At 36.6% G+C, this 27,501-nt stretch overlaps 1 pseudogene; it reads left to right on the forward strand.

Moving 5' to 3' along the window:
* The first annotated feature begins 17,597 nt into the window (after nt 1-17,597).
* On the forward strand, nt 17,598-18,260 carry LOC102948884 (annotated as a pseudogene).
* Nucleotides 18,261-27,501: the final 9,241 nt, after the last annotated feature.

The following is a 27,501-nucleotide window of genomic DNA, read 5'->3' on the forward strand; positions in this document are numbered from 1 at the left end:
CATATAGTTAGGAATGTAGAGGGGCGCCTGGGTGGCTCAGTCGGTTAAGCATCTGACTTTACCTCAAGTCATAATCTCACCGTTCGTGAGTTTAAGCCCTGCATTAGGCTCTGTGCTGGGAGCCTGGAACCTGCTTCAGATTCTGTGTCTCCCTCTCTCTCTATTCTCCCCCCCCCACAATAAATAAACATTTAAAAAATTTTAACAGGAATGCAGAGTGATCAGTTAGGCTAAATAATCCTGGATTCAAAACTTGATTCTGGCACTTACTAGCTGTGGACTATGGGCATTGTCAGTGCTTAGTGCCTCTATTAAATGCATTGTGAATTTGGGAAATTCACATTTATTGCACACTTTCTGTATTGGGCCATGTGCAGAGTAAATTGTAGCCATTTTTTAAATAATTCCATACAATAATCTTGTAGGGCAGGCATTACTACTTTCCTCACTGCCTACATGAAGAACCTGGCTTGCAGAAGTTATATAAACTAGGATATAGCAGTAGAACATGACAGTGCCTGCTATAATAATGGTTTCCTGGTAGCCCAGTACATACTAATTTTGGAGACTAACTCTATTTTTCCACTCCTTAAAATTCTCCCTAATCTGCTCATACTAATGTCACTCAGTCCAGGCCTTGTAAATCTATTAATTTGTCCACACTTAACTGACTTGGGCTTGTGGACCTGACTATTCCAGCTACTTCCAGTTCTAAAGTATTAGATACTTTAGAAAAATTGCAACACCAGCTGTCCTGCGCATTCCATTATCTCAAAATATTAATTGATCATCTAGGTATGCTGTGTAAGGAAAATTGGAGCAAATATTGGATGAGGTGTTTGCTCATAGAAATTAATCCTAGCAGGGAAAATAAAAAACCAAGAAAAGTAAGTGATGAGTAAAATAAGGCCAAGTGATAGTAAGGGGAAGAGTGCTACTACAGAGATGTGCTCAAGGGATACCTCTCTCAGGTGGTATATTAATTTGCTAGCATTGCATAACAAAGAACAAATGAATGGTGTAAATTCACAAGTGGGAATTTGTTGTCTCACAGTCCTGCAGGCTAGAAGTCCAAGGTCAAGGTGTCAGAGGGTCTGTGTCTTTTCAGGACTGTGAGGGAGAATCTTTTCCATGCTTTTCACCTAGCTTCTAGTAGCCTCAGGCCTTCCATGGCTTGTAGATAGCATTCTTCCTTTATCTTCATATTGCCTTCCCTCTACGCTTATCACTGGTTCATATTTCCCTTTTTTTGTAAGGACACAGACATATTATATTAGGACCCACCCTATTGACCTCATCTTAATTTGACCATCCATCCACAAAGACTCGATTTTCAAATAAGATCACATTCACAGTACTGGAGGTGAGTACTTTGGGGGGAACACAATGTGATCCTATAATAGGGGGTGAGATTTAGAGTATGTGCCAAAGGATAAATACCTGAACAGTGAGTGGGAGACATGGAAAGTAGAGGAGGCGTAAAAAGGAAGTTACAAATATTCACCAAAAATATGTATTGAAATACTTCCTGAACACTAACAATAACTGAAGCTAGCAATTTTCTAGATGGCCATCAATAGTAAAATGAATAGACTGTGGTTTAGTCACACAATGGAAAATTAAACAGCAGGAATTGGCAAACTACAGAGCATGGCACAGGTAGAGACCACTGCCTGCTTTTATAAATAAAGTTTTATTGGAACATGGCTACTACATCCATTCATTTACACATTGACTATGGTTATTTTGACTCCACAATGGCAGAGTTAAGTAGTCGTGAAAGAGACCATATGGCCCACAAAGCTGAAAATATTTGCTGTCTCTTAAAAATGTGTGTATGTATGTATGTATGTATGTACATACATGTGTGTATATGTATATACATTTATACATATATATATGTCTATATACATATATACAATTATACATATATACATATAAATATATACATGTATATACATACTGGCTCCTGCTATATAGCAACGAAAATTGGTCATTTACAGATTCACAGTATAATATGAATGAGCCCTGCAGGCATAATCTAATGGAAAAAAAAAAGTCAAACACAGAAAACTAGATAATATATGATCCCTTTTATATGAAATAAAATAAGTAAAATAATTGGTATTGGTAAAGGTCACAATAGTGATTACCTTGTGGAGGTAGTCATAAGGAGGAAGGGGACTTCTGGGACTCCAGTAGTGAATTCTGTTTCTTTATTCAGGTGCTGGTTACAAGGGTGGACTCAGTTCACTTTGTGAAAATTCATGGAGATTGACAGCCATACTCAGTTTTCTGTCTACGTATTTAGCAAAACATATTAAAACATGAATCTGTGTTAAAGATTGCAAACTTTGCATATTCCTAGGACTAAAAAGAGTCGGTCTGCTCAGGTTATTTGAAACATTAGGTATATTAAATTGAAACACTAATTTGTGATTCCTTTATTCTACCCAGGGCTGAATTAAAAGACTTTGTGCATTGATCAATGTGCTCGTTCCTGTGCTGTCCAATTCAGTAGCCAGTAGCCATGTGTGTCTATTAAACAACTGAAATGTCATTTAAAGTGACTGAGCGAATGAAGTTTTTACTTTATTTTAATCAGTCAATCCTTTTAATTAGTTTAATGTTACTTAGTTTATATTCAGTTGGTTTAATTTCACTGTGTGTGGACAGTGGCTACAGGGCCGAAGGACATACCTGTGTCTACTATATGACATAACTCAATCACCAACATTTTTACTCTCATGGTGATTTACCCCTGCTTCCCTACTCAGGTTCATGCTATATAGCATCTAGAAAAGTAAAAACCTCAGTTTCCATCTTACTCCAAATATGTTGTCATCTAATATTTGAAGCTTAAAATTGCTCCTCTTATTTCCACAAGTTTTATTTTGGTAGGGTGTAAACTGAGTGGCTGGTAAAATCGTAGATTAAATGGTTCTGTAGGTTTATTAGCTGACACACTTGACTTTGAGATTGTCTTGCCTATTATGACTTTATGAAGCTTTTTAATAGGATGTTGTTTTAATGTTGTGTGCCTGAAAAGATATAGGAAATAGGAAAAAAAAATTACTTTCCAAATCACTTGTGCCCCCAATCGCTGTGGCGTTAATTTGAGGCATCTTCTCTCTGGTACTAAGAAAATAATTGACACTGTATATTGAAAATAAAGTCATGGTGTTCAGAAAGGCAAAATCATTTGAAAATTCCAAGCTTTAAGTGGGTAATATACCTCAAATCCACTTTTCAGGGACATATTTTAAGTATTTTAATGACATTTTTAGATGTTTCACATTTTCAAAACACATGCAGTTATCATAAAAATAGTTCATTCAAACATCATTTCTAATGTAGACACAAACACATTTATAAAAGCAAGGAAACAGAACTGTTCAAATTTGTAAGAGCTATATTAATCGCATTATTGTGAGAGTTTACTACTTTGAAGTTGTCAGTGATTTGGTAGTTTTTAATCAATATATAAACTTTAGAAATCTAATAAATTATCATTTGCCTGGAATCCAAACAAACAATACTCAAATGAAATCCCCTTTTGAATATTGTCTTTTATTTGTCAAATTAAGAACAAAATGATAAAAAAAAAAAGCTAGCAGTCACCGTGAATATATTGAAATAGTTAACTCAGCAATATTATGGTCCTTTATAAACTTCTAAAATGTACAGTGAAATATAACAATCAGTTTAGCAATTTTTTTTCTGGTACTCTGCATTATTTAAATACTCTATAAGGAAGGAAGATTGAAATGCTGCTCTGTAAAGTTTCAGTTACAGGTGTATTTCTGTTGTGCTTAAGTTTTTAAAAATCAGCCATTTCTTTTTGTGATGATCATTATAGCAACGAACTGTATGTTTTGTTGAATTAATTACCATCTCTTGAGCATCATGTCCCAAAAGGAATGTGATGGAGAGTGTGTATGCATTCACTTGGAAATCACATGTTTTGTGTATGGTGAATACTTGTTGTAGTTTTAGGTAGGGTAGAAGAAAATGATGAATGGTCTGTCTCCAGAAATTGTGATAATGCTTGTAGTCTGTAGATGGAGAAGGGCTTCCCTCATGAACGGAAGTATTTTCTAGTATCAGCTTCTAATTCTCTGGCTGCATCTTCAAGCACACTTAGGTAGAAGAGATTAGATGCAATTGCACTCCATTATAGAATCTATTAGTGATGAGAAACAGGTTAGTGGTATACTTTATTTTTTTTCTTATTTGGCCAGTCTGCTGTTATGAACTGTTCAGAAAAAGGTGGCAAATTTCTTAGAGCAAACATGTCAAATATGTATCAGAGTCCAGGGATGGTAAGAGTGTGGATGCATTGGTAAGCCAATTACAAAATTGATTTTTTTTTAAACAGAAATGCCTGTATTTTCCTACTGCCATCAAAGAACACACATGGTAATTGTATATAATGTAGTGATCTGTAGTTTGCTCCCTATAGTTGGAAATGTCAAAATAAAATGGCAGTAGTCACACCTTTGTTATATAAGCCAATATCTTTTTCTTGGTTTAGCAATCTGTTTCATTCAAGCATTTAGATATTTGTTAAAAGACTTATATCCCAAATAAGTCATTGAATTAAAACTTTGGGAAGATTCACTTGAGATGAGATCATTATGGATGGGGAATTAAAATGTTCCATAAGGTGACATATTGAGAACATGTCATCTTCTGTAGAGATCCACATCTACCATGTTGTTTTCTGTATAAACTAGTCAAAAGCAGGGATGTTGGCTAGAACTCTTCATTTCAGAGAGCAAGATTCCAAGTGTTCCTCTCTGATAGTGTCTTCACTTGAACTACTTTGCACACTCCTTCCCTCTGACATAGTTTGCCTTCTCCCCCTGACTTCAAATTTTATCCACACTTGCTTCTCAAGTGAATCCTACTGAAGGTGTTTTGTGATCCTTTGCCTTCTTGACCTCTTACTTGTATTCTTTATTTGGGGCATGTAATCTATTTTATGAATTATATTAGGACAAATTATTCCGTAGACATAAGATTTCTCTTGCATACTAAATTATGAAGTCTGTTGAGATTTGAATATTGAAAGGGAATTTTATCTGATTTGTGTGTAGGTTGTTATTTGTTACTTAATTTTTTGGCTTAACTCTATTTTATTTTTCCTTAAGAAGCTAAATATGATCACACAGTATTTGTCCCTTTATATAGCACCTGAGTAGTGCTGGGATCATAGCAGCAATCAGTAAAAGTTCATAGTTAGGAATATTTCCATGGGGAGAAAAATAAGTAGAATATTAGCATAAAAATGTCTCCAAGCTTCATATGTGAGAAGCCATTGAAGATAGCTTGACCCAGTGAAGAAATCTATGGCAAATTTGAAGTATTAGCACTCTGCAGAAAAGCCTTAGTCCTCTTCTGCTGAATGGAGTTGTGAATTATTTACATAACCATCATATAACAACTTATTGACTTCAAGATTGTAAAGTACCCTATTAATGTTTTAAGCATTTCCCTTTATTTTAACAGAGGTAAATTATTTAGGCAATGTTAAAATGTTTTATGCTTTGACTAATGAGTAGAGAAAGTGTGTATCATATCTTATTTTAATTGGCTGTTTACCTTATCCTGTGAAAATCATATATTTATTATTTCAGACATGATTAACTATGCCTGTACTCCCTGATATATCTGTATGCCATTTTCACACACAGTTTAGTCATTAAGACACATAGCTGTGTAGATAATCGTTACTTAGAAAATGTCACTTTCTTCAACAAGGAACTACATTTCCACCTAGAGGCAAAGCCAAATTTTTATCATCTCTTACCTCCATGTCTTTCTTTTGGCACTATCTAAACAAACTCTATTATTGGTTTCTTCACACCTTATACTCTCAGTCAGTAGATCCTGCCACTATAAAATATATCAGGACAACACAAAATTTATAGCAGTAAACAAGTGCCTCCCCACTCAGGCTTTCTCTTTCAGAGTGGTATGAACTCTACTGGAATGGAGTGACTCCAAAGCAATATCCCCATGTAACGTCCTCATAATGTATTAATCTAATCCATCCTATCACCCAGAGGAAAATTGTTTGATAAACTGGGCCTTGACTGTTTGAGAAGTTGGAATTATTTCTCAGAGTTATAGTAATAGAGTACACAATGAAAGGTCATTCAGAGCTCCCTTTGATATCTGTATAGCACATGAAGCTTTTATTTAGTTTATATATTCCTTAAAAAATCATGAAATAGGCAGAAGTGGAGTATTTCTGTTTTCTGCAACACTCAGACCAAAACCAGGTTTTCTAAGGCCGCTATCTAGCCCTTGGCAAAATATAACCAGAAAATGAATCAATTTCACTATTAAAGATCTCTAAAGAATAGGATTCTGCATTCTCCTGAAGACACCTAGTAAAAGTCAAAGGTTTCTTTGCTGGGCATCCTCAGACTAGTTTACCAAAATCAGAAATGAATTAAAGTAAGTGTGATTTATATATTTTTTCCTTCTCCCTCCTTTTCAATGACAAATACTTCTCTCTTGCCATAAGATGAATAAAACACCATTAAGCTATTATAGTTAAATTCCAAATGCCCAAAGTAAGTAACATAAATGTAAGAGGGCTGGGTATAAAATAATACAGAATGCTGGCATTTATAGTAAACTAGAGAAAACAAGTCTCATTTAATTTCCACATTTAATTTCTTTAAAAAACACTATACAAGTGTACTCTTGGTATTGACCCAAACGAGTAGGAGAATTATGTCTAAACAAAACCTGCTGTCAGATATTTTTAGCAGTTTTATTTATTATTGCCAGAATTAAGAAGCAACCAAGATATCCATTAGTATGTGAATGGATAAATAAAATGTGGTACCTCCAGACAATGGACTTTTATTCAGTGCTAAAATAAAATAAAAAAAAGGAGCTGCAAGATATGAAAAGACATGGAGGAATCCGAAATGCATATTCGTGACTGAAAGAACCCAGTCTGAAAAGGCTAGGTACTGTATGTTTCTAACTGTAGGACATTCTAGAAAAAGTAAAGGTATGTAGACAGTTAAAAAAAAATCAGTGATTGCCATGGTTTAGGGGAGAGAGAAAGATGAATAGGCAGAGCACAAAGGATTTTTAGGACAGGGAAACTATTTTCCATGTTACTGTTGTGGTATACAAATGTCATTATAAATTTGTTAAACCCCATAGAATGGAGCTTCTGAGGAAGATGGCAGCATAGGAGAGCGCTGGGCTTACCTCGTCCTGGTGATCACTTAAATTCCACCCACACCTGCCTAAATAACCCAGAAAACCACTAGAAGACTAGCAGATAGGACTCTCCAGAGCCAAGCGTAGACAAGAGGCCTACGGAAGAGGGTAGGAAGGGTGGAGAGGCTAGGCGCTCTAAGACTGACTGGCGGGAGGGAGCCAGGGTGGCGGAGGGGCAGCCTGCCCAGAAAGGCAGAGCCCCCAAGTCTGGCTTGCAAAAGTAGAAGGGCCAGACTGCATGAGTTCTGACAGCCAGCGGGACTTAAGATCTGGAATGTTAAAAGTCAGCAGCTCTGCTCGGAGAGCAGGAGGGCGAGAGGACACCAGGAGGGAGAGGTGTTGAGCCCCGGAGGACAGAGCTCAGCTCAGCAGGGAACAAAGGTGATGGGAAGCGCTGTCTCCCTCATCCATCCCCCAGCCAAAATCCCAAAGGGAACCAGTTCCCATCACGGAACTTGCTTGCACACAAACTTGCTTGCACACACAAGCTTACACCAATGCTGTGCTTCTGTGGATCCATCCCTCCTATGGGTCTGCCTTCCTCCTGGTGCCACAGGGCCCCTCCCGAAGCAGACCACCAAAGGCAAAGTGAGCTGAGTCTGCCCCTCCCACCCCTGTGCAACTTTCAGATCCACCCCAGCTAATACACCAGATCCCATAGAAGCAGCACCACAAGCCTGGCAGTGTGCAAGTAGCCAGGAAAGGGGCCACACCACTCCACAGTTAACCCTGCCCCTGGGAGAGGAGAAGATAAGGTACACACCAGTCTGACTGTAGCCCCAGTGGTGGGCTGGGGGAAGACATCGGGTCTGACTGCGGCCCCGCCCACCAACACAAGTTACTCCAGACAGCACAGAGGAAGAGCCCTGCAGTTCCGCGCCACTCCAGGGACTATCCAAAATGACAAAACAGAAGAATTCTCCTCAAAAGAAACGCCAGGAAGTAGCGACAGGTAACGAACTGATCAAAAACGATTTAGACAATATAACAGTAAATGAATTTAAAATAATAGTCATAAAATTAATTGCTGGGCTTGAAAATAGTATAGAGGACAGCAGAGAATCTATTACTACAGAGATCAAGGGACTAAGAAACAATCATGAGGAGCTAAAAAATGCTATAACTGAGCTGCAAAATAAAATGGAGGTGACCACAGTTTGGATTGAAGAGGCAGAGGAGAGAATAGGTGAATTAGAAGATAAAATTATGGAAAAAGAAGAAGCTGAGAAAAAGAGAGGTAAAAAAATCCAGGAGTATGACGGGAGACTTAGAGAACTATGTGACATAATTAAACGAAATAATGTATGCATAATTGGGATTCCAGAGGAGGAAGAGAGAGAGAAAGGGGCTGAAGGTGTACTTGAAGAAATCATAGCTGAGAACTTCCCTGATCTGGGGAAGGAAAAAGGCATTGAAATCCAAGAGACACAGAGAACTCCCTTCAGACGTAACTTGAATCAATCTTCTGCATGACATATAGTGAAACTGGCAAAATACAAGAAGAAAGAGAAAATTCTGAAAGCAGCTAGGGATAAACATGCTCTAACATATAAAGGGGGACCCATAAAACTCGTTGCAGACCTATCTACTGAACCTTGGCAGGCCAGAAAGGAATGGCAAGAAATCTTCAATGTGATGAACAGAAAAAATATGCAGCCGAGAATCCTTTATCCAGCAAGACTGTCATTCAGAATAGAAGGAGAGATAAAGGTTTTCCCAAACAAACAAAAACTGAAAGAATTCATCACCACTAAACCAGCCCTACAAGAGATCCTAAGGGGGATACTGTGAGACAAAGTACCAGAGACATCACTACCAGCATGAAACCTACAGACATCACAATGACACCAAACCCATATCTTTCTATGATAACACTGAATGTAAATGGACTAAATGCACCAACCAAAAGACATAGGGTATCAGAATGGATAAAAAAAAAAAAAAAGACCCATCCATTTTTTGTCTACAAGAGATTCATTTTAGACCTGAGGCCAGCTTCAGGTTGAAAGTGAGGGGATGAAGAATTATCTATCATGCTACTGGAAGTCAAAAGAAAGCTGGAGTAGCCATACTTATATCAGACAAACTAGACTTTAAATTAAAGGCTGTAACAAGAGATGGAGAATGGCATTATATAATAATTATAGGGTCTACCCATCAGGAAGAGCTAACAATTATAAATGTCTATGCACTGAATACGGGAGGCCCCAGATATATAAAACAATCACAAACACAAGCAACCTTATGGATAAGAATGTGGTAATTGCAGGGGACTTTAACACCCCACTTACAGAAATGGATTGATCATCTAGACACACGGTCAATAAAGAAACAAGGGCCCTGAATGATACATTGGATCAGATGGACTTGACAGATATATTTAGAACTCTGCATCCCAAAGCAACAGAATACACTTTCTTCTTGAGTGCACATGGAACATTCTCTAAGATAGATCACATACTGGGTCACAAAACAGCCCTTCATAAGTATAAAAGAATTGAGATCATACCATGAACACTTACAGGCCACAATGCTATGAAGCTTGAAATCAAGCACAAGAAAAATTCTGGAAAACCTCCAAAAGCAGGGAGGTTAAAGAATACGCTATTAAAGAAAGAATCGTCAACCAGGCAATTAGAGAAGAAATTAAAAAATATATGGAAACAAATGAAAATGAAAATACAACAATCCAAACGCTTTGGGATGCAGCGAAGGCAGTCCTGAGAGGAAAATACATTGCAATCCAGGGCTATCTCAAGAAACAAGAAAACTCCCAAGTACAAAATCTAACAGCACACCTAAAGGAAATACAAGCAGAGCAGCAAAGACACCCCAAACGCAGCAGCAGAAGAGAAATAATAAATATCAGAGCAGAAATAAACAATATAGAATCTAAAAAAACTTTAGAGCAGATTAATGAAACCAACAGTTGGTTTTTTGAAAACATAAATAAAATTGATAAACCTCTAGCCAGGCTTCTCAAAAACAAAAGGGAGATGACCCATATAGATAAAATCATGAATGAAAATGGAATTATTACAACCAATCCCTCAGAAATACAAGCAATTATCAGAGAATACTATGAAAAATTATATGCCAACAAATTGGACAACCTGGAAGAAATGGACAAACTCCTACACACCCACACACTTCCAAAATTCAAACAGGAAGAAATAGAAAGCTTGAACAGACCCATAACCAGCAAAGAAATTGAGTCAGTTATCAAAAATCTCCCAACAAATAAGAGTCCAGGACCAGATGGCTTCCCAGGGGAAATCTACCAGACATTTAAAGCAGAGATAATACCTATCCTTCTCAAGCTGTTTCAAAAAATAGAAAGGGAAGGAAAACTTCCAGAATTATTCTATGAAGCCAGCATTACTTTCATTCCTAAACCAGACATAGACTCAGCAAAAAAAGAGAGCTACAGGCCAATAACCCTGATGAATACAAATGCAAAAATTCTCAATAAGATACTAGCAAATCAAATTCAACAGCATATAAAAAGAATTATTCACCATGATCAAGTGGGAGTCATTCCTGAGCTGCAGGGCTGGTTCAACCTTCGCAAATCAATCAATGTGATCCATCACATTAATAAAAGAAAAGATAAGAACCATATCCTGTCAATTGATGCAGAAAAAGCATTTGAAAAAATTCAGCATTGTTTCTTAATAAAAACCCTCAAGAAACTCAAGATAGATGGAACATACTTAAACATCATAAAAGCCATTTATGAAAAGCTCACAGCAAATGTCATCCTCAGTGGGGAAAAACTGAGAGCTTCCCCCCTGAGATCAGGAACACAACAGGGATGTCCACTCTCACCGCTATTGTTTAACATAGTGTTGGAAGTGCTAGCATCAGCAATCAGACAACAAAAGGAAATCAAAGGCATCAAAATTGGCAAAGATTAAGTCAAGTTTTCACTTTTTGCAGATGACATGATATTATACATGGAAAACCCGATAGACTCCACCAAAAGTCTACTAGAACTGATACATGAATTCAGCAAAGTTGCAGGATACAAAATCAATGTACAGAAATCAGTTGCATTCTTATACACTAACAATGAAGCAACAAAAAGACAAATAAAGAAACTGATCCCATTCACAATTGCACCAAGAATCATAAAATGCCTAGGAATAAACCTAACCAAAGATGTAAAAGATCTATATGCTGAAAACTATAGAAAGCTTATGAAGGAAATTGAAGAAGATATAAAGAAATGAAAAAACATTCCGTGCTCATGGATTGGAAGAATAAATATTGTCAAAATGTCAATACTGCCCAAAGCTATCTACACATTCAATGCAATCCCAATCAAAATTGCACCAGCATTCTTCTCAAAGCTAAAGCAAGCAATCCTAACATTCGTATGGAACATCAAAAGGCCCCGAATAGCCAAAGTAATTTTGAAGAAGACCAAAGCAGGAGGCATCACAATCCCAGACTTTAGCCTCTACTACAAAGCTGTCATCATCAAGACAGCATGGTATTGGCACAAGAACAGACATATAGACCAATGGAATAGAATAGAAACCCCAGAATTGTACCCACAAAAGTATGGCCAACTCATCTTTGACAAAGCAGGAAAGAATATCCAATGGAAAAAAGACAGTCTCTTTAACAAATGGTGCTGGGAGAACTGGACAGCAACATGTAGAAGAATGAAACTAGACCACTTTCTTAGACCATTCACAAAAATAAACCCAAAATGGATAAAGGATCTGAATGTGAGACAGGAAACCATCAAAACCCTAGAGGAGAAAGCAGGAAAAAACCTCTCTAACCTCAGCCGCAGCAATTTCTTACTGGACACAAAGGAATCAAAAGCAAAAATGAACTTTTGGGACCTCAAGAAGATAAAAAGCTTCTGCACAGCAAAGGAAACAACCAACAAAACTAAAAGGCAACCAACGGAATGGGAAAAGATATTTGCAAATGACATATCATATCGGACAAAGGGCTAGTATCCAAAATCTATAAAGAGCTCACCAAACTCCACACCTGAAAAACAAATAACCCAGTGAAGAAATGGGCAGAAAACATGAATAGACACTTCTCTAAAGAAGACATCCAGATGGGCAACAGGCACATGAAAAGATGCTCAACGTCATTCCTCATCAGGGAAATACAAATCAAAACCACACTCAGATATCACCTCACGCCTGTCAGAGTGGCTAAAATGAACAAATCAGGAGACTATAGATGCTGAAGAGGATGTGGAGAAATGGGAACCCTCTTGCACTGTTGGTGCGAATGCAAACTGGTGCAGCCACTCTGGAAAACAGTGTGGAGGTTCCTCAAAAAATTAAAAATAGACCTACCCTATGACTCAGCAGTAGCATTGCTAGGGATACCCAAGGGATACAGGAGTGGTGATGCATAGGGGCACTTGTACCCCAATGTTTATAGCAGCACTTTCAACAATAGCCAAATTATGGAAAGAGCCTAAATGTCCATCAACTGATGAATGGATAAATTGTGGTTTATATACACAATGGAGTACTACGTGGCAATGAGAAAGAATGAATTCTGGCCTTTTGTAGCAACATGGATGGAAGTGGAGAGTGTTATGCTAAGTGAAATAAGTCATACAGAGAAAGATACCATATATTTTCATTCTTATGTAAATACTAAGAAACTTACCAGAAGACATGGGGGAGGGGAAGGAAAAAAAAAAGGCTAGAGAGGGAGGGAGTCAAAACATAAGAGACTCTTAAAAACTGAGAACCAACTGAGGGTTGATGGGGGGTGGGAGGTGGGGGAGGGTGGGTGATAGGTACTGAGGAGGGCACCTGTTGGGATGAGCACTGGGTGTTGTATGGAAACCAATTTGGCAATAAATGTCATATTAAAAAAATTTAAAAAAATGAATGTAAAGTATGAACCTTGGACAATTATGATGTGTCAATGTAGCTTTGTCATTTGGGAAAAATGTAGCACTCTAGTAAAGGATGTTAGTAATAGGGGAGGGTAGCCCTGTTGTGGGGGTGGGTAGGGAGTATATGGGAACTCCCTCTACTTTCTGATCACTTTTGCTGTGAACCTAAAAATCCTCTGAAACATAAAGTCTATTTAAGAGTTAAAAAAAAAAAAGAAAGAAAGAAAAGAAAAGAAAAACAGAAAAACACTAGCCACCAAGGAGAATCTACAAGTTCTCTGGCTTTCAACCATTAGCTAGAATCTAAAGGAAGAATGCTTTCTGCTTTACCCCAGAATAGAAGAATCTATCTTTCTCTTACTTCTTCCCGTTAATACGTATAAAATTATTTAAGAAATATTTTTATAGAATTTTTAAAGGGACGCCTGGGTGGCTCAGTCGTTTGAGTGTCTGAATTCGGCTAATGTCATGATCTCGTGGTCTGTGCTGACAGATCAGAGCCTGGAGCCTGCTTCCGATTCTGTGTCTCCCTCTCTCTCTGCCCCTCCCCTGCTCATGCTCTGTCTCTCTCTTTGTCAAAAATAAATAAACATTAAAAAAATTTTTTAAATAATTTTTAAAATAATTTATAGGTAAAGTACCATCTGGGAGTATAACTTAGTGGCTTTGAAAACTATAATCATGTATCTTTTTAAAATGAGACTACCATAGATCAACATATGTTTGCATACACTCATTTATAACTTATTTTTAACTCTTTCTTGTGTTTTTAGGTCCCTCCTGTCATCTTTTTTTGTTTTTCTCTTTTTAATTGATGAGTTTTGTCTGGAGATCATATTTTTCTACTGCTTACAGTCATGTTGTATTTGATCCTTTCATCCCCAAAACCTAGCTCTTAGATTTAACAATAGTATTTTTCATTAAAAACTGGTGGTTTTTTACTTTCTTTTTATTGTTTCCTTCTTTATTTTAATTTCCTTATCATTTTTCTTCTTTATGAAAGAATGAATTCTTTATTTTTCATTCCTCTAAGAATGAAAAAAATTAAACCCACAAGTAGTTCTCTGAATATAATTTGGCTGCTGACCCTATAATTTGATATTTATTGCTCTCAATATTACTACTTTTAATGGATTATATTCTTTAAATTTGGAACAATTTTTGTATCCTACATCACTTGCAGAAAGTTCATAACTTGGCAACTTTTGAGGAAATGTTTGTTGAATGAAGAAATTTCCAATTTAGTCCTTTTGTAAGTTCATATATAGACTTCCCACACATAGATGTAGTCTGAAATAAAAATAAATACATAAATTTGATGCCAGTGGGGAAGAGGATGTTTTTATTTGCTTTTTTAAACTAAAGAAAAACTTTAAAGCAGATAAATGATTTAATATTTATTAATTCCCCATACTTATTAAATCATAAGTATATGGGGCACCTGGGTGGCTCAGTAGGTTGAGCGTCCAACTTCAGCTCAGGTCATGATCTCACGGTTTGTGGGTTTAAGCCCTGCCTCGGGCTCTATGCTGACAGCTCAGAGCCTGGAACCTGCTTCGGATTCTGTGTCTTCCTCTTTCTCTCTGCCCCTCCCCTGCTCACACTCTGTCAATCTCTCTCTCAAAAAATAAACATTTAAAAAATCATAAATATATATTTTATATATAAAATTTTATATTTATAAAAATATATCATAAGTGTATTTTTAACAAAGTGTTTACTATAGAACAAGAATATAAATCAGGACACCTGGGTGGCTCAGTCAGTTAAGTGTCTGACTTTGGCTCATGTCATGATCTCATGGTCCATGAGTTTGAGCCCCGCATCAGGCTCTGTGCTGACAGCTCAGAGCCTGGAGCCTGCTTCAGATTCTGTGTCTCCCTCTCTCTCTGCCCCTCCCCTGCTCACACTCTGTCTCTCTCTCAAAAAAAAAAAAAACATTAAAAGAAAAATTTTTTAACAATATAAATCAACAGGAGCTTGTTTTCATTTACCACCTAAATAGAAGCTTCCTCTAAATACTTCTGTTTTACCTTGCAAGAAATTCTATTTTTAATAATAAATATAAAATATACATTTTAAATGTTTCTGAACCATACAACCGATGATCTAGGATTACTAATTTTTGTAGGTGAATGGTAGGAAAATTGATGAGAGCTTAACCACTGAGTACCTGGGCAGCAAAAACAAGCAAAGAAAGAGACAAAGTAGGGACTAGCAGATAGGGAGAAGAGCTCACAGAAATTCATAAGAAGAGAGCTGGCCTTTAATGGTCTCTTTTTTAGATGCATTCCCAGATCTTATCACATTTTATGGACCCTGAAATTCTAATGTGAGGACATCTGTTTAACAGTCAATGAATCAAACAAATGATTCCCAGAGGACTCTAAAAGCTCAAAGTTTGCCTTGCAACTTGTGTTAAATGATTTTGAGTAGATTTGTTATCTAAATGTAAACACCTGTAAGAAATCATAATGACTACTTGTATTTTGGGGGGATGTATTTGCTTTCATGACCCTATGACCAGATTCACCTCAAAGCCAACTGGACACTTTGGGACAATTGTAAAAACAAAGCAGAAGTGTTTTTTAAATAATAATTTCAAAGGGCTTTCTTCTAAGCATTGGTCAGTAAACTTTTTCTGTAAAGGGCTAGATATAAAATATTGTCAGTCTTGCAGATTATATGGTTTCTAACACAACTACTCAACTCTCCCTCCTAGCATGAAAGCAGCCACAGTCAATATGTAAACAAACAATGGTAGCTATTCTCCAATAAAAATTTTATTAAAGTACAAAAAAAGCAGGCAACAGACTGGGCAAGACCCATCATTTCCCCAATAATACTGAAGAAATTCAGTCATGTTAAAGCATCCTTTCTAAGATGTTTCAAGCAATTTATACACCCCATCAGTGTTTATTTGGTCATTTTTGCTACCAATTATTTCCACAAAAATTTGGATAAATCTATCTTTCTTAGCAAATTTCACATGTTTTTGGGTGGTAAATGTGTGTGGTTTTGTGATCTATAACTATACTGGAAGCTCTGGACAATTTTTAACCTCCGTTACTGTCTATTATCTTAACTTCTTTAACCCTATAAACAAAGATTGTAGCCCCTTCCCACAATAAATGAATTTCAGTACAAGCACTTAACTCAGAGTGCCTGGGTTCAAATACAAGCTCCATTACTTACAAGCTGTGAATTTAGACGAGATACTTATCTCTCTATGCATCAATTTTCTTGAATGAAAACTGGTAACAATCAAAGTATGTTTCATAGTGTTGTCACAGGCTTAACTGTGATAATAACTAAAGTTCTTAGAACACTGCCAGGGCACATAGTAAGTGCTTTATAAATATTAGCTATTACTCTCCTTATTAATTAAAACATTTATGCAGTACAGGACAAGTATTGAACATACAAATTAGTTTCTTCCCCCATTTAAAAAATCATAGAAAGATGGGAGACTGGATGGTTTAGTCAGTTAAGCATATGACCTTGATCTCGGCTCAGGTCATGATTCCATAGTTCATGGGATCAAGTCCCGCATTGGATTCTGTGCTGACAATGCAGAGCCTGCTTGGTATGGTCTCTCCCTCCCTCTCTGCCCCTCCCTCGCTCGTTCTCACACTCTGTTTCTCAAAATAAGTATTTTTTTTTAAATCATAGAAAATAAAAGACATTAATTAATTCATTAAACAAAAATGAATTCTCTTGCTTTCACTTTTTTCCCTGTAATAGGAAGTCACTAGGCATTTTGAAGAGAGCAGTGACATGATTTCCCTTGGCAGGATCTGGATGTGGCCTGCTGCACAGACAAGACACCGTTGCACACCAAAGCTTAAAGGTACAGAGACCTATTTGAGAGGTTGTTACCATCAACCTGGGAATAGGTTGATTGAGGCTTAAACCACATTTCTTTAGTGCTAGTAGGAATTGCTCATATTATGGATATATTGAAGGTAGTGCTAACAAGTTTTGCAAAGTGTAAGAAAACGCAATGATTGACAGCACTCTACAGTTTCTGATGGAAGGAGCTGGCGAAATAGAATTGACATAAACTCAAATGGCATAAACTATGTGAGGAGATGACTTGGGGTGAGGAAGACAAAGGAAGTAAGAGTTTGATTTGAAATATACTCCGTGCATCTGGTGGTTTTATGTATCCATGTGACTAGGCTAGAGTCACCAGTTACTCAATCAAACACAAAACTTACATATTGCATGTAGGTATTAATCCTAGCTGAAACTGGATGCAATCTCCTGTGCAATGAGTAGAGATAGCAAATGGAGCTGTGAGGAATGTTGAGAGGTAGACTGAAGAAGATGAGTAAAAGGAGTCTGAAGATTAGCCAGAGACATGGTTAAAATGAATGGAAAGGAAGTCAAGTCCTGGAAGCCAAATGAAAAAGTTGTTTAAAGAGTAAGGACTAAGAGACAAGTGTGCAGCATGAACATGGGGAAGCAAAAGAAACCAGGAAAGTATATGACAATGAAGCATATGCTTAGTCTCTGAGATCAGATGCTTAAAGAGAAGGATAGATTAAAACCTACAAAGAAAGAAAAGAAAGATCCTAGCACACTCAAGGAAAGAGAAGTCCCCTAACATCCTTCCTGTTAATTTTTCCCATATAGCACACAGCTAGGCCCACCTTACCTCATCCTGGTTGACACCAACTTTATCAACCTTTCCATTAAAGCCAAACTTGACTTAGTACAGTCACTGACCGGACCGTCTCTATCCCTTGTATAACTGACTGTGTAATGGCCAAAATTGAGAAATTGGGGCAGAAATATCAAGTGGCTATAAGGATTGCCTAGGATCCAATTTGAACAATTACCATGCACACTCAAGGGAACCTAGGCAGATGACTGCTTACTACAGAGTAACTCAGCTCAAGTGTTATATTGTGCCAAAATGTATGTGTATGTGTATATATATATATATGTATGTGTATGTGTATATATATATATATACACATACACATACACATACAAACATACAGGACCAGGACCTTGAAGGGTCTGGAATATTCCTGGAGTTCCCATCATGTATATTTCTAACCGTAGGTACAATATTGAGAGGATGCTAGGTGATTATGGAGCCCCTCTTTTTTAAATGTATTTATTTATTTTTGAGAGAGACAGAGAGAGAGAGAGAGAGAGAGAGAGAGAGAGAGAAAGCAAAAGCAGGGGAGGGGCCGAGAGAGAAGAGAGAGAATCCCAAGCAGGCTCTGTGCTCTGAGTACAGAACCCACCACGAGGCTCCATCTCACAACCATAAGATCATGACCTGAGCCAAAATCAAGAGTCAGACTCTTAACCAACTGAGCCACCCAGGTGCTCTCCTCAGTTGTAACTCTTAAAAGATAGAGTTCCTCTGCCTTTACCAACTTTCTCTCTTGCCAGTTCATATAGCCATATGCTACAGCATGAATTATTCCACTTACTCATTTGCTCTGTTACAAGCTGAGTATGGTTAAATACACTCACTTTGTGATGTTGTTTTGAATTTGATATTTTGTATCATTTTAAATGTTGTTGGATATTTTTATAAATCAGATGGTTGCTCAAATAAGTAAATAGGACTGATAACCTGAAGAATGAAAAAAAGAATAAACAGCAAAGTGAGATGTTTATGGATTAGATCAGGTCAAAATTATGGATTTCTTTTCTACATAGGATGTCACAGACAAATTAAGAGTCTGGAAGAATATATTTTTAATATCTAAAATAAAATAAGTTATTACTTTTTGGAATACATGCCTTCAAATCAACAATACCAAAAAAAGTTGTTAAACTTGATAACAACAACACAAAAGAATAAAGGGATGCCTGGGTGGCTCAGTCGGTTAAGCATCCACTTCAGCTCGGGTCATGATCTCACCATTCATGAGGTTGAGCCCCATGTCGGGTCAGGCTTTATGCTGACAGCTCAGAGCCTGCTCCAGATTCTCTGTCTCCCTCTCTATCTGCCCTGCTCCCACTTGCACTCTGTCTCTCAAAAATACATAAACATTAAAAAAATTTAAAAAAAATAAAAATGTAATTTGATAAAAAAGTGGTTATGAAGAGAGATTCCATGTATTTAGTAATTAGAAAAAAAAGGTTATTGAAACTATCATGTGATATAATTTTATGCCATCACATTGACAACAATGAGAAAGTGAGAGAATTTCAACTGGTGATGAGTGAAAAATGGAACCATTTGGGATTCTGCTGGTGAGATGTAAACGGGCACAGACTTTCTGGAAAGCAATCCTTCAGATATAATGAAATTGAGTGTGCATTAATCTAATATAACTGCTGGTTTTACTCCCCACCCCACAACCTGACTGCCCGGAGGAAAACTCATGCATAGAACCATATGGTGGCCATTACAGTGTTCTTTTCAGCATTGTTTTACACAAGCAGAGAATTGAAAGCACCTTAGATGTCCCACGAAGGTGATACATAAAATAAACACAGTGGGTTGTTTAGTGGAATATAATTCAGTAGAAATAGTGAATGAGAGTTATACACAGCTAAAAGAATAAATTAAAAAAAAAAACAAGGTTTAATGGAGAAAAAATATTAAAAGGCTAGGTCAGTGTTCTCCATGTGATTAAATCTGTGTGAGAAAAACTATATTCAACTATACTATGTTGTTGTTGTTGTTGTTGTTGTTTGTTTTTTGTTTTTTTTTGTTTTTTTGGTTTTTTTTTTGGTAAGGAATCTCCTAGGTCTCAGGTCATGTATTAAATACTTTATAGTGCCTGCTTGTGTGTAGATGAGGAGGATGGATGAAAAGATGATAATTTTTCAAAATAATAGGAAGAAACCAATATTGCAGAGATGATGGTTATGGTTTCTCATGAATTTCAGAGTATCTGAAGTTAAAAAAAAGTTTAAAAATATTTTAATGAGCATAACCCCATAATCACCATTCTGAAGTTTCAGTCATCATTGTTTCTTTGATTACTCAGTGTTCCTTTGTGGAAAATTGCAAACAAATTGAACCTTCAATTCTTCATCCTTGTCGGTAAAAGATTTTTCTGTTTAGTTAAGTAAGAAAAACAGGCTTCTCAGTAACCTCCATGCTGATCTCTGTTTACTCTTGATCATTAAAAGCGGTTTCACTCTTTCTCATTAAAGTTTTCCCTAACAGAGTTGCCCTAGTGTAGGTCAGCTGAAGTTCCTTTAACATGATGAAGTAGGAATAAGCAAATAAGTCTTTATATTTTTCTTTTTAAGTTGCTATTGTTTACAGTCTGACATCTTCAAATGGCAAATTTATGTCTCTGTTTTCTTGCTAAATTATTTATAATCCCAAGTATTATACAAAATTAACAAGTGAACAGGCAACACTCTAGAACAATACCATGCAATTTCATTAAAAAACAGTGCAAATGGTGGTTCCTTTTCCAATTTATTATATTTTCAATGTACAGTACCTAGGCACATTATGCTAAGTTTGGCACAGGAGGAAATGTAGCTTTTCAAAATGTTGACCAAACCAGAGAACTGTCGTGTAACATTCCTTTCCTACTGACCTTTAAAGGTGTTTTTTGTTTGTTTGTTTGTTTGTTTGTTTGTTTGTTTGTTTTTTCTAAACCCATTTGATTTGTGTTATCTAAAGTGCTGCTTCCTTCCTCTGGCCTTCTCTCTTAACTTTGTGACTGTCAAGGGGGGATTTACTTTGAATGTCTCTACATGTTGATTGATTAATACGTTGATATAGTCTAGGTCAGAAACTGCCACAGAGTCTGGTGTATGGATTACACTATCAATTGAAATACTGAAATAGCATTATGTGGGAAGACCTAGGTAGATTTTTTTTTTAATCTGAACCCATACTACTATGAAAGCAGTGAAGGTGGAGAGGACATCTACTTTGAACTAGCAAGCATTATTTAATATGCAACAATAGGAATGATACAGCTAAGAAAAATTTTAATTTGATCAGGAAATGCAGCTATATGTAGGAAATTTCACAGGGCAGGGCCTGGGCAGGAAATGTCTTCAGGCTCACATGAAAATTAGGTCATTGTCTGATGAACTTTCAAACAATTAAGATGTCAAAAACTAAAAATCCACTTTGTGAATCTGAATGTGCCTCCCTGATTATCCTGAAGTACAGGAGGAGTGAGAATTTGTCTAGAAGAGGAAGAATGGAATTTTTACTTGGGGGGGAAAGAGAGGTATCAAAGTGTCCACATTGATCTACCAATGATAGTAAGTAAACCAAGTCTTTGTTTTCTGATAGGGCTAGCCTCAACTTTTGAGGTCAAAAGTTAATACCACCTGATTTCAAAATTTGATGGAAACCTTTTGTAACATTCAGAAAGTTAAACAACACTCCTTCAAAATCTGGAACATCTTTAGGAGAAATTATAGTGTCTTTATCTACCAATCGTTCTCTTCAATGTTGACAGGAAGCAGAGAAACAAACTAATCGTTGTAAAAAAATGTTTCCCTCTACTACTTATTTCATAAAGGAAAACATATGGTTTGAACTCTACTCATTTCACAATGATTTAAAACTAAGAATTGGAAAGATGGCTCAGCTCCACACCATTCAGTTTTTGCTTTCACAGATGAGCACTTAGAGCCAAGTAAATATATCTAGACTAGCTTTTTTTTTTTTTCGAATGTAGTATGGAGATGGAGTCCTATGGCACAAAAGAAATATAAAACAAAAGCCAGTATATGTAAAACAAAACTGTAGACGTGCTGTGAAATACAGCAGCAAGAGAGAGTCTGTGGGCTGCTCTGCTCATTGACTCTCATACCTAACCCATCCTCTCCCCACGCCCACCCCCCCCCCCCCCCCCAGCAAATGAAACCTCAGGGCTTTTCTTTACATAATGTGGTTTGCAAACCACTGGTCTACGTTGTGTCCCAAAATGCTCACTCCTATTTTCTCAAATGCTGTGCATGTTTCCCTAACTTAAATCTTAAATGATAGAGAATCAAGACTCTTAGATTCCAGAGAACATCAAAGATGTGTATGGTGTTTTATTCTGCTAATCACCCCACAATTGTTTTTGAAAAGATCTGTAGCATATGCAAATAATGACATGATTTTTTCTAGTAAGGTTCTTCCCCCCTCCTCCCCCCGTGACACAGCTACCTATTTTGTCTACAAATCGTATTCAAGGCAGCCCCTTGCACACTGTAGTTCTTGTCACAAAAGGTACCCGAACGCTCCCTTCAGACTCAAACCTGCAAAGGAGGCAGCCCTTCAGCCCCATAGCATTTGGCTAATTATCTCTCATTCCCTGAAGGGTATTGTCTGTGTATATGCTATATTTAGAATACCTATTTACATCTACCTAGCTACAGATTTTATACACACACACATTCATTTCTGAAGTTTTCATGACTATTTTAAGTTTGAATTCTGTGACTACAACTTCTGACTTGGCAAAAAATACTATCCTTTATGGATGTAAAAATTTTAAACTGTGATATTAGGAGAGGAGGTTGCATCCTGGATGTTTCCTGTGGCTGCCAGAATGGTCACAAAATTGGTAGCTTAGAATAGTAGAAAGATACTGCCTCATGTGTCAGGATACTACAAGTCTTAAGCCCAGGTGTTAGCAGGACCATGCCTGCTTCCTCGGTGACCTCTTGCGGAGGTTTTGATTTTTGCCTCTTCCAGCTACCAGTCACTGGCCTAGCCTTCAGCCTTGCTCCAGTCTCTGCCTCTATGGTCACTTTGTTTCTACATCTTCTGTGTCCTTTCCTCTTAGGTCTCTCTCAAACCTCCCTCTCTATTTCTCTTATAAGAGAAACTGGTCATTAGGGTCTACCCAGATAATCCACATGATCTCCTAATGTCAAAATATTCCACTTAACTTTATGTATAAAGACCTATATCTAAGGAAGGATGTAACATTTTGTATTGTAGTTAACTAATTTTTTACATGTTCGGCCTATTCTGATGGTTCTGCCACTTCCCCCACCTTCCTTCCAAACATATATCCAGTTTGAGGCCCCTGTCAGCAAAAGTATTAACATTTTATATTTCCCCACTGATGCAGTTAACACAATTATAATGAAATATTTTTGTGATTATTTGATTAATCTCTGGATCATAATATTTCCAGGCAAAGGCTTTCTCCCTTATCTTGTCATTGTATCCCTGGTATTCAGCAGATTGTATGCCGCATACCATGAACTCAACAACCATTTTAGGAATGAATCAATAGACCGCATGAATGAGTAAACTGAGAACAGGTGAACAGATGATTGATTGGCTAGTAGAAATAAATTCTAAACAGAGACAAGGACTAGGGAAGAGAGATATAGGAAGATTGTCCTTTGCCTTTCTTGACTAGTGGCTTGAGTTGTGGTAAATGGACAAGTCAAGAGACTGAGAAGGCCATAGCAGATTACGTAGCTGAGAAAAATCTTACTAAATTTTATTATTCTGAGGTGAGTGTAGAGATCACATTTCTATGATTTGTTCTTCTATTGTTTGTCCTAGGCATAATAAAAACAGTTTCTCATCCTACTTTAATTCTGAAATACAGAGTCATCTGCTCATCTCTGAGATTCTCTGGGACCTAAAGGAACTGCAGCTACACGAGTAAGGACTGCAGGTACCACTTGTATGGAGTGAAATGCGAAATGCTCAGGTATGTTCAAGTCTTGTATCTGTCCCCAGTATGATCAACACTGTCCTACTGAAGTCATTAAGTTCACAAAGATTTGCAATTTTTATCATGCTTCCTTGTGAAGAAACACAAATAGAATGAATCTTCTCATTTTTCTGCTGACGATTCTAAAGCTCAGAGATTTAGTGCATAGAACAAGTGTATATCAAGTCTGAAACTTAAATTTACATACATGGCTCTCAATCTGTGTGCTCTTCGAGGGTTATTACATGTCTCACCACACTGTGGTGAAAAATTCCACATTATTTTTATCTTAGTAAGAATAACAAAGAAAAATTTAAAAATGCCATGACAGTGAGGAAATGAGATGGATTTTATCATAATTAAGACTCATTATATGATGTTAGGCTTGACACCTCCACCAAACTTGTGCTTATCCATTGCTCTTTTAAAATTAATCTGGACTTATGCTAGTTGATTTTTAAAACATAAATATGTCACTTACCACGTGGTATATTTAGGGTATATGTGAAATGATGCTCAAAACTGGCTATTGGAAGAATCTGGAGTTAAATACACAGAAAATATGTCAAACATCATAAATAATTCAAGAATTAAAAATATCTGGGAAAGAGTATGCTTTGGAGAAAGTTAATATGCAAAACTCTTACCTTTGAATTCAGTAACATGAATATTTACATCTGTGTGTGTGTGTGTGTGTGTGTGTGTTGTCTCAGATTTCATTACAAAAATCTTTCAGTCCACTGATCCTCAGAGGTATGAGATGACCATGTTGAATTAGTATGTCAGGATAGTTTTATAGACTCTGAATAAAAGCAGAGTCCTCCAAAATACAAAAGTAAATACAGGAGTCAGTAAAATGACAATGTTAGATAGCAATACAATCAATAAAGTGAATTCAAATGAAATGAAAACCAGTCTAATTATTTCACAGGGCTTTATACTAACCTATTTTCATATATTTACCAAGGTGCTGAAACTAATTATATGACTAGAAGGAACATGTATATTTACTGTTACATTACCTAAAATGTCCATAGCCCTGTTGAATTTAAATACAAAGAATGATTTTTCCTCCTCCAATTAATATTATGAAATATAAAACATGGCTTCATTTTCTCTGATTGACAGCCCCAATTTTCGATATATATTCCAACTAATGGAATGAAAATTGCACTACATGAATCAATTACAGTTGTTCAATTGTCTATTTTGTAAAGTGAGAACAGTTTAAATTATATATGATTTCATTGTGTATGTGTCATGGTATCTTAACTGACAACACTACCATTGGTAAATTTTGTTTTAATGAGGAGCTTATCTGAATGCGCACAGCCCTATCCAATTGCTCGTTTCCTATCTATTGTTATTTATGGAAGAAATAGATCTTTATTAATATTAGCATGTCTTCAAACTTGCATTTGACATAAGAGTTTACTTGGAATTGAATGGAGTCTCCAAACAATGCCATATAGGTGGTATCTATGTAGTACTAAACAAATGAATTATAGCTCTATCCCTAATATGATCTCTCCCCATCCCTAAAAATAACTTTTAAAAAACAAAAAAAGCAAAGTAGTTTTGTTGATTCAGTGACCAATAAGATGCCTTAAATATTCCACTTCAGCCTTGTCTAAACTCACGGACACTGGCATATTTTACGTAGCAGTTTTAAGGAAACTGAAGAGTTGACAGCCTTTACTTCTTTCATATGTCTAGTTGCTCAAACCAACTGATATGAAGTGGAAAATCCCAAAGATAAATGCTACACAAATACCACCAGCCAATTGTCAGCTAATGGAATAGCAATGTAAAAGCAGGCTTGGTCTTTGCCTAAAGAGTCTCAGAATGCTATACAGATGAAAGTTTTCCTACAGTCAGAGAAGCAAGGCTTGAATGTTCTCACCATTATGACTTTCCTTTGCAATTTTTTCTTTTGCATTTTGAAATTTCCATTCGATGACTAATAAAGGATGGTCCTAATTATCGATAATGAAACAGGCCCATTACAGAAAATGATGGAAATTTTTGAATGATAATATTATGGAAAACTTTTTCTTGATTCTCTAGATTTCTGAATTTACCACTGTGTGTGTTTATTTAGTAAAAATGGAGAAGCAAAAAGTTATCTGTCAGCTACAGAAAGGAAATATTAAAAAAAAGAAGAGAAAGAGTGAGGGAAGAAGGAGAAAAAAGAAAAGAAAAAGAAGTATTGAGAAATTTGTTGAAGTATTGTTTTTTTATCTGTTAATTCATGTTGTCTTACTACCAATGGTATGGATTTCTGCCACTTTACCTCTTCCGAACAGTTTCCTCAAATCTAAAATGATGAGGTCAGATATAATGATCTCCACGATCCTTGAAGCTCTAACATTAACTTCATGTATTGGTTCAACTTTCTGCTATTTTGTTAAAGTTGACTCTTCTAATTTCCTGCATCATTCTAGTGACTAGAGGCATCAGGGACAGAAATTCTGCATTATATTTTTCTAAGTGCAATAATTGATGCTATGAATTGATATTTACATAGCATTTCAGACCTAGGTAGAAACAAGTGTAGTTCTGTTAATAATATCCGAGTCAAGGGTTGCCTGGGTGGCTCAGTCAATTGGGCGGCTGACTACACCTTAGGTCATGATCTGGTGGTCTGTGAGTCCAAGCCCCGCATCGGGCTCTGTGCTGAGAGCTCAGAGCCTGGAGCCTGCTTTCAATTCTGTGTCTCCCTCTTTCTGCCCCTTTCCTATTTGCTCTCTCTTTGTCTCTCTCTCTCTCTCAAAACTAATAAACATTAATTTTTTTTTAAAAGCTAACTCAGGGTTGCACAGATAAATATTGGCTGACATATGCTTTCAATCCAAAATTCCTTGTCACCCAGTGCTGCTTCTGTACAATGCTGCCCTTCTTTCATAATAAGAAAACAAGAACTACCAAAATATTATTTCTACTTGCAAACATTAGTTTTCAAACTTGAACTTAATTAGAAAAATAATATTTTTCTTGTATGAGGCAAAAGGTTGAGCTACATTGCCACTTTAAAAAATGAAAGACAGGGACACCTGGGTGGCTCAGTCAGTTAAGCATCTGACTTTAGCTCAGGTCATGATCTCACAGTTTGTGAATTTGAGCCCTGCCTAGGGCTCTGTGCTGATAGCTCAGACAGAGCCTGGAGCCTGCTTCAGATTCTGTGTCTCCCTCTCTCTCTGCCCCTCCCCCGCTTACAATCTGTCTCTCCCTCTCTCTCAAAATAAACATTAAAAAATGTAAAAGATGAAATACAGTATTTTGAGACGTACTGATTTATATTTCATTTTCTAGCACCTAATCACAAAATATCTTCTAAAATTGTTTAGGAATTCATTCCTGTATTTGTGCAATTTGCTGATGTACATAGGGAATTTTAGTTTTCTTTATTCACAGTAATATGTATTTGCCATGTTCTAAGTAAGCTGCATTGTTGAATTTGATATAAAAGATAATTAGAAAACTCCACTGGCCATATTTAGTTTTCATAGTGCAGTACCTAAAATAAACAACTGAATAGATCATAACTAGGAAAAATATTTTCATGTATATGGAAAACATTATTTATTATTGAAAATTAGTATTCAGCACTAAAATGATCATAGGAAACTGTAAATCATGATGGGCCAACAGTCAGGAAAATATTATATAGATCACAGTAATTTTAAAATGTCGATAGGCTCACACATTTTGATATATTACAGAATCCCCAATGCA

Source organism: Panthera tigris, chromosome A2 (genome assembly GCF_018350195.1).
Source record: "Panthera tigris isolate Pti1 chromosome A2, P.tigris_Pti1_mat1.1, whole genome shotgun sequence".
Taxonomy (NCBI): domain Eukaryota; kingdom Metazoa; phylum Chordata; class Mammalia; order Carnivora; family Felidae; genus Panthera; species Panthera tigris.